Consider the following 8976-nt stretch of genomic DNA (forward strand, 5'->3'; position numbering starts at 1 on the left):
TCTACAACTTTCTCAGTCTATGGTTTGAACAAAGTCGGGGATATGCTACTACCCTGTCTCACCCCCTACTGAAGCACTGTTCCTCTTTCATTCCCTTCGACTCTCATCACTACAGTATGGTTTCTGTGCAACTTTATCCGTTCTACCTTCAAAATTGTAAATAGTGTATTCCAGCCAACAACGTAAAAAGCTTTCTGTGAATCAACAAATTCTCTGAATATAAGTTTTTTTCAACTTGTTTTCTAAGACATGGCGTAGGATCTGTACAGACTCTAGTGGTTCAGCGAAATACGTTGTTCACTGAGTTATCAAAAGTCATCACATACCTCCTAATATCGTGTTGGACTTTCCTTTTTGCAGTGTAGTTCAGGCTGCTCGATAAGATGTGGACACAAAAAGTCATTGGAAGCCCGTGCTGAAATAATGAGCCGTCCAAAATTGTACAAATGTTTCCGATGCAGAATTTTGTGCACGGACTGAACTCTCAACTATGTCTCATAAATCCAGAATGAGATTTTCACTCTGCAGCGGAGTGTGCGCTGATATGAAACTTCCTGGCAGATTAAAACTGTGTGCCCGACCGAGACTCGAACTCGGGACCTTTGCCTTTCGCGGGCAAGTGCTCTACCAACTGAGCTACCGAAGCACGACTCACGCCCGGTACTCACAGCTTTACTTCTGCCAGTACCTCGTCTCCTACCTTCCAAACTTTACAGAAGCTCTCCTGCGAACCATGCAGAACTAGCACTCCTGAAAGAAAGGATATTGCGGAGACATGGCTTAGCCACAGCCTGGGGGATGTTTCCAGAATGAGATTTTCACTCTGCAGCGGAGTGTGCGCTGATATGAAACTTCCTGGCAGATTAAAACTGTGTGCCCGACCGAGACTCGAACTCGGGACCTTTGCCTTACGCGGGCAAGTGCTCTACCAACTGAGCTACCGAAGCACGACTCACGCCCGGTACTCACAGCTTTACTTCTGCCAGTACCTCGTCTCCTACCTTCCAAACTTTACAGAAGCTCTCCTGCGAACCATGCAGAACTAGCACTCCTGAAAGAAAGGATATTGCGGAGACATGGCTTAGCCACAGCCTGGGGGATGTTTCCAGAATGAGATTTTCACTCTGCAGCGGAGTGTGCGCTGATATGAAACTTCCTGGCAGATTAAAACTGTGTGCCCGACCGAGACTCGAACTCGGGACCTTTGCCTTTCGCGGGCAAGTGCTCTACCAACTGAGCTACCGAAGCACGACTCACGCCCGGTACTCACAGCTTTACTTCTGCCAGTACCTCGTCTCCTACCTTCCAAACTTTACAGAAGCTCTCCTGCGAACCATGCAGAACTAGCACTCCTGAAAGAAAGGATATTGCGAAGACATGGCTTAGCCACAGCCTGGGGGATGTTTCCAGAATGAGATTTTCACTCTGCAGCGGAGTGTGCGCTGATATGAAACTTCCTGGCAGATTAAAACTGTGTGCCCGACCGAGACTCGAACTCGGGACCTTTGCCTTTCGCGGGCAAGTGCTCTACCAACTGAGCTACCGAAGCACGACTCACGCCCGGTACTCACAGCTTTACTTCTGCCAGTACCTCGTCTCCTACCTTCCAAACTTTACAGAAGCTCTCCTGCGAACCATGCAGAACTAGCACTCCTGAAAGAAAGGATATTGCGGAGACATGGCTTAGCCACAGCCTGGGGGATGTTTCCAGAATGAGATTTTCACTCTGCAGCGGAGTGTGCGCTGATATGAAACTTCCTGGCAGATTAAAACTGTGTGCCCGACCGAGACTCGAACTCGGGACCTTTGCCTTTCGCGGGCAAGTGCTCTACCAACTGAGCTACCGAAGCACGACTCACGCCCGGTACTCACAGCTTTACTTCTGCCAGTACCTCGTCTCCTACCTTCCAAACTTTACAGAAGCTCTCCTGCGAACCATGCAGAACTAGCACTCCTGAAAGAAAGGATATTGCGGAGACATGGCTTAGCCACAGCCTGGGGGATGTTTCCAGAATGAGATTTTCACTCTGCAGCGGAGTGTGCGCTGATATGAAACTTCCTGGCAGATTAAAACTGTGTGCCCGACCGAGACTCGAACTCGGGACCTTTGCCTTTCGCGGGCAAGTGCTCTACCAACTGAGCTACCGAAGCACGACTCACGCCCGGTACTCACAGCTTTACTTCTGCCAGTACCTCGTCTCCTACCTTCCAAACTTTACAGAAGCTCTCCTGCGAACCATGCAGAACTAGCACTCCTGAAAGAAAGGATATTGCGGAGACATGGCTTAGCCACAGCCTGGGGGATGTTTCCAGAATGAGATTTTCACTCTGCAGCGGAGTGTGCGCTGATATGAAACTTCCTGGCAGATTAAAACTGTGTGCCCGACCGAGACTCGAACTCGGGACCTTTGCCTTTCGCGGGCAAGTGCTCTACCAACTGAGCTACCGAAGCACGACTCACGCCCGGTACTCACAGCTTTACTTCTGCCAGTACCTCGTCTCCTACCTTCCAAACTTTACAGAAGCTCTCCTGCGAACCATGCAGAACTAGCACTCCTGAAAGAAAGGATATTGCGGAGACATGGCTTAGCCACAGCCTGGGGGATGTTTCCAGAATGAGATTTTCACTCTGCAGCGGAGTGTGCGCTGATATGAAACTTCCTGGCAGATTAAAACTGTGTGCCCGACCGAGACTCGAACTCGGGACCTTTGCCTTTCGCGGGCAAGTGCTCTACCATCTGAGCTACCGAAGCACGACTCACGCCCGGTACTCACAGCTTTACTTCTGCCAGTACCTCGTCTCCTACCTTCCAAACTTTACAGAAGCTCTCCTGCGAACCATGCAGAACTAGCACTCCTGAAAGAAAGGATATTGCGGAGACATGGCTTAGCCACAGCCTGGGGGATGTTTCCAGAATGAGATTTTCACTCTGCAGCGGAGTGTGCGCTGATATGAAACTTCCTGGCAGATTAAAACTGTGTGCCCGACCGAGACTCGAACTCGAACTCTCATTCTGGAAACATCCCCCAGGCTGTGGCTAAGCCATGTCTCCGCAATATCCTTTCTTTCAGGAGTGCTAGTTCTGCATGGTTCGCAGGAGAGCTTCTGTAAAGTTTGGAAGGTAGGAGACGAGGTACTGGCAGAAGTAAAGCTGTGAGTACCGGGCGTGAGTCGTGCTTCGGTAGCTCAGTTGGTAGAGCACTTGCCCGCGAAAGGCAAAGGTCCCGAGTTCGAGTCTCGGTCGGGCACACAGTTTTAATCTGCCAGGAAGTTTCATATCAGCGCACACTCCGCTGCAGAGTGAAAATCTCATTCTGGAAACATCCCCCAGGCTGTGGCTAAGCCATGTCTCCGCAATATCCTTTCTTTCAGGAGTGCTAGTTCTGCATGGTTCGCAGGAGAGCTTCTGTAAAGTTTGGAAGGTAGGAGACGAGGTACTGGCAGAAGTAAAGCTGTGAGTACCGGGCGTGAGTCGTGCTTCGGTAGCTCAGTTGGTAGAGCACTTGCCCGCGAAAGGCAAAGGTCCCGAGTTCGAGTCTCGGTCGGGCACACAGTTTTAATCTGCCAGGAAGTTTCATATCAGCGCACACTCCGCTGCAGAGTGAAAATCTCATTCTGGAAACATCCCCCAGGCTGTGGCTAAGCCATGTCTCCGCAATATCCTTTCTTTCAGGAGTGCTAGTTCTGCATGGTTCGCAGGAGAGCTTCTGTAAAGTTTGGAAGGTAGGAGACGAGGTACTGGCAGAAGTAAAGCTGTGAGTACCGGGCGTGAGTCGTGCTTCGGTAGCTCAGTTGGTAGAGCACTTGCCCGCGAAAGGCAAAGGTCCCGAGTTCGAGTCTCGGTCGGGCACACGGTTTTAATCTGCCAGGAAGTTTCATATCAGCGCACACTCCGCTGCAGAGTGAAAATCTCATTCTGGAAACATCCCCCAGGCTGTGGCTAAGCCATGTCTCCGCAATATCCTTTCTTTCAGGAGTGCTAGTTCTGCATGGTTCGCAGGAGAGCTTCTGTAAAGTTTGGAAGGTAGGAGACGAGGTACTGGCAGAAGTAAAGCTGTGAGTACCGGGCGTGAGTCGTGCTTCGGTAGCTCAGTTGGTAGAGCACTTGCCCGCGAAAGGCAAAGGTCCCGAGTTCGAGTCTCGGTCGGGCACACAGTTTTAATCTGCCAGGAAGTTTCATATCAGCGCACACTCCGCTGCAGAGTGAAAATCTCATTCTGGAAACATCCCCCAGGCTGTGGCTAAGCCATGTCTCCGCAATATCCTTTCTTTCAGGAGTGCTAGTTCTGCATGGTTCGCAGGAGAGCTTCTGTAAAGTTTGGAAGGTAGGAGACGAGGTACTGGCAGAAGTAAAGCTGTGAGTACCGGGCGTGAGTCGTGCTTCGGTAGCTCAGTTGGTAGAGCACTTGCCCGCGAAAGGCAAAGGTCCCGAGTTCGAGTCTCGGTCGGGCACACAGTTTTAATCTGCCAGGAAGTTTCATATCAGCGCACACTCCGCTGCAGAGTGAAAATCTCATTCTGGAAACATCCCCCAGGCTGTGGCTAAGCCATGTCTCCGCAATATCCTTTCTTTCAGGAGTGCTAGTTCTGCATGGTTCGCAGGAGAGCTTCTGTAAAGTTTGGAAGGTAGGAGACGAGGTACTGGCAGAAGTAAAGCTGTGAGTACCGGGCGTGAGTCGTGCTTCGGTAGCTCAGTTGGTAGAGCACTTGCCCGCGAAAGGCAAAGGTCCCGAGTTCGAGTCTCGGTCGGGCACACAGTTTTAATCTGCCAGGAAGTTTCATGTCTCATAAATGCTCGGTGGGATGCACATCGGGTGACCTGGGAGGCCAAACCATTCGTCCGAATTCTCCAGAGTGTTCTTCAAATTAATCGCAAGCAATTGTGGCCCAGCGATACAGCGCATCGTAATCCATAAAAAATCCAACGTTCTTCGGGAACATGGAGTCCATGAATGGCTGCAAATGGTCTCCAAGTAGCTTAACATCACAATTTCCAGTCAATTATCGGCTCAGCTGGACCAGAGGACCCAGTGCATTCCATGTAAACAAATCCCAGAGACCCAGTCCATTCCATGTAAATACAGCCCACAACATTATGGGGATTGGGTCCATGACTTCGTGGGACCTGCACTCTACAGTCAGCTCCTACCAACTGACATCGGACTTGTCTGATCAGGCCACTGTCCACCAGTCGTCTAAGGTCTAACCGATTTGGTAATGAGCCCTGGAGATGCGTTGCAGGCGATTTCGTACTGTTTACTATGGCATTCGCGTCGATCGTCTGCTGCAGCAGGTTATTAACTTCAGATTTCACCGCACTGCCCTAACGGATACGTAGGTCGTACGCCCCACAGTGATTTCTGCGGTTATTTCACAGGATGTTGTTTCACAGAATGTTGCTTATCTGTTAGTACTGACAACCGTACGCAAACGCTGCTGCTTTCGGTCGTTAAGTGAAGGCCGACTGCATCGCACATGGCAATGGCTCAAATTTGGCATCCTCGGTAAGCTCTTGATGCTGTCGATCTCGGAATATTGAATTGCCTAACGATTTCCGAAACAGTATGTCCTACATTTCTAACTACTGTTTCGCGTTCAAAATCTGTTGACTCCCGTAGTGGGGTCGGAAACAGTTTCACATGAATCACCTGAGTACAAATGTCAGCTCCGCCAATTCAGTGACCTTTTAAACCTTGCAAACGCGATACTAAAGCCAAGTATAAGTTTGAAGCCGCTTGGGGTAGCCGCACGGTCTATGGGGGGTCTTTTCGCGGTTCCAGCGGCTTGCCCCGTCGGAGGTTCGAGTCCTCCCTCGGGCATGGGTGTGTGTGTTGTCCTTTGCGTAAGGTCCTTTAAATTAAATTAAGTAATGTGTAAGCTTAGGGATCGATGACCTCAGCAGTTTTGTCCCATAAGACCTTACCACAAATTTCGTCTCATCACCATCAGTGTTCTGCCAAAAGGCAGGTTTTCACCCAGTAATTCTGCACGCTGTCCGGTCTTCTGCTACCCTCTTCAGGTCTGCACAATTGCCTCTTCCCTTTATATCGCGTATCATCTTGTATCTCTTTCTTCCACTCAGTCTTCTCCCACAAACCAATCCTTCCGAAGCATCTGCTACCAAGCACTCCCTTCGCAATGAATGTCCCAATCAGTTCTTTTTCCTTTCTCTTATAACCTTCAGAGACATCTTCTCTCACAACCCTTTCCAATACCCTTTCGTTACTCACTCTTTGCATCCAGCTTATTCTCCCCATTCTCCTCCACATCAGAATCTCAAATGCGTTTAACCTTTTTTCATACTCTCGTCTCAGCGTTCATTTATCTGCCACATATAGTGCCACACTCGAGACAAAACGTTTTCCAAGCGTTTTCCTTAGACCTCTATCTAATTTGCCACATAAGAGTCTCCCCTTTCTGTTGAATGCCTCCTTCGCTATGGCAGTTCGAATTCTCACCTCCAGGTGACATCTCAAGTCTTCAGTCATTGTGCTTCCAAGATATTTAAATGCACTTACTTGGCTAATGGTGGATTGTCCTATTTTAATATTGACAGTCTGCGTCTTGTACTGATGACCATACTCTTAGTTTTTGCTGTGTTTATTTGCATCCCATATTCCACACAAGCTTCATTTAGTTCCTTTAGAATGTTATTCACTGTCCGCTCACTTTCTGCCACTAATACCATGTCATCAGCAAATAAAATGCATTCTATTCTCTTTCCACCAACACATATTCCTCTTTTCATATCTAAGCCTTTCGCAATAATCTCTTCAAGGTATGCGTTAAAAAACAGTGGGGAAAGGCAACAACCTTGTCTAACACCTCGTCCAATGTTCCTTCCTTCTGATATTTCATTCCAATCCTTATCCTTACTTTCTCTTAAGAAAGGCTTTTAGGCTGTGTAAGGTGCCAGGCAAATCCAACACCTTCCATGAGAACCCTGACATGATAAGCAAATACAGTAGTATGTCATATAGCTCCGAATAAATCATGGCATTAAATTAACCTAAGTAATACGAGTAACGAGAGAGCAAATGGAATACCACAGACTAATACAAGAATGCCTAAATGCATGTCATACCTTCCCACCGTGAGACAGACGCAGTTCCGAGGGGAGAAACGAGAACAGAAGCCGGGAGCAGAACCGTGTTAAGCGAGAAGGCCCTACGATAAGGGACGGACACCCACGTCGCCAGCTAACCGCTACGACCACACCACCCACAAGTTTTTAGCGTGAGAGTTTTTCGCGTCTCTGTTACGTTAGGACCACCCCCCCAGCCCATGTTAAAAGCTAGAGCCCTCCAGAAGAACAGTATAGATCTTACGATAACGCTAAAAGGACCGCACCAGCTGCAAGTTTTAGCGTGAGACTTTTTCGCGTCTCTGATACGTTGCAAACTTTAAAAACATTCCCCCACCATGACAAGTATAACGTTTCTCATTGGATAGACAGAATTTTTGTAGGCGGAGCTTAAGGTTAACATTGAGACCCTGATTGATCAGATGAAAACAGAGCCGGATAGTTTTTTTTAAACCAACTTCGGTAAATTGTAGTAAGGAGAAGTTAGGAGAGAGTTGCTTCCGAGAGGGCGAGCTGGACGGAGCTGCGCCTGCCGCCGCCCCCTGACGAACACCGACAAGGTAATGAACCCACGCGATGCCGCATTTTTGAGCGCATAAGGCTTCACTCAGAACCGCAGAAGTCTCATCTGTTACATCCCCTTTACGTAATACTAGTGTCGATCGTCAATTAAAGCTCATGGTGTTCACATTTGCCACTTGAAGCAAAAATCTGAACTCGATGATTTTTCTGTTATATAGTTATTGAGAAGCCACATCAGCCACTGTAATTTACGACAAGATACATAAGTAATTAAAGATAATTGAGGGTCACTGTAGACCATTTTGATAGTTTTCTCTATAGGTCATCCTTCGATCCATTGTAGAACTTGGAAACCCATTCAGGGAATATTCGTTCACATTTTTGTTGAACCCAGTTGGTTTTTTACCATCCTGTATTTAAACATTTCCTTTTATCAATAGTGCAATTTATAAACGATGTTTTGTGAGTAGAATAAAATTTCCAATGGTAAACTTAACTGCTTTTTCGACGTTATTTTACCAGCTAACTAAAAATAGGAAAGCCTTGAACCCCTTCCACTAAATTTAGTTAGTATTAAGATTCTATTACAGGGAGTGCAGTGGAGCTGACGCTGTAATCATTAAGTACACTCCTGGAAATGGAAAAAAGAACACATTGACACCGGTGTGTCAGACCCACCATACTTGCTCCGGACACTGCGAGAGGGCTGTACAAGCAATGATCACACGCACAGCACAGCGGACACACCAGGAACCGCGGTGTTGGCCGTCGAATGGCGCTAGCTGCGCAGCATTTGTGCACCGCCGCCGTCAGTGTCAGCCAGTTTGCCGTGGCATACGGAGCTCCATCGCAGTCTTTAACACTGGTAGCATGCCGCGACAGCGTGGACGTGAACCGTATGTGCAGTTGACGGACTTTGAGCGAGGGCATATAGTGGGCATGCGGGAGGCCGGGTGGACGTACCGCCGAATTGCTCAACACGTGGGGCGTGAGGTCTCCACAGTACATCGATGTTGTCGCCAGTGGTCGGCGGAAGGTGCACGTGCCCGTCGACCTGCGACCGGACCGCAGCGACGCACGGATGCACGCCAAGACCGTAGGATCCTACGCAGTGCCGTAGGGGACCGCACCGCCACTTCCCAGCAAATTAGGGACACTGTTGCTCCTGGGGTATCGGCGTGGACCATTCGCAACCGTCTCCATGAAGCTGGGCTATGGTCCCGCACACCGTTAGGCCGTCTTCCGCTCACGCCCCAACATCGTGCAGCCCGCCTCCAGTGGTATCGCGACAGGCGTGAATGGAGGGACGAATGGAGACGTGTCGTCTTCAGTGATGAGAGTTGCTTCTGCCTTGGTGCCAATGATGGTC

The 8976-nt window shown here is 49.0% G+C and overlaps 1 non-coding gene across 1 annotated transcript; it reads right to left on the minus strand.

Annotated features, from left to right (window-relative positions):
* Nucleotides 1-873: 873 nt before the first annotated feature.
* On the minus strand, nt 874-948 carry Trnat-cgu. Its single transcript has one exon. It is a non-coding gene; the product is annotated as a tRNA-Thr (tRNA).
* Nucleotides 949-8976: the final 8028 nt, after the last annotated feature.

This window comes from Schistocerca americana, chromosome 5 (genome assembly GCF_021461395.2).
Source record: "Schistocerca americana isolate TAMUIC-IGC-003095 chromosome 5, iqSchAmer2.1, whole genome shotgun sequence".
Taxonomy (NCBI): Eukaryota; Metazoa; Arthropoda; class Insecta; order Orthoptera; family Acrididae; genus Schistocerca; species Schistocerca americana.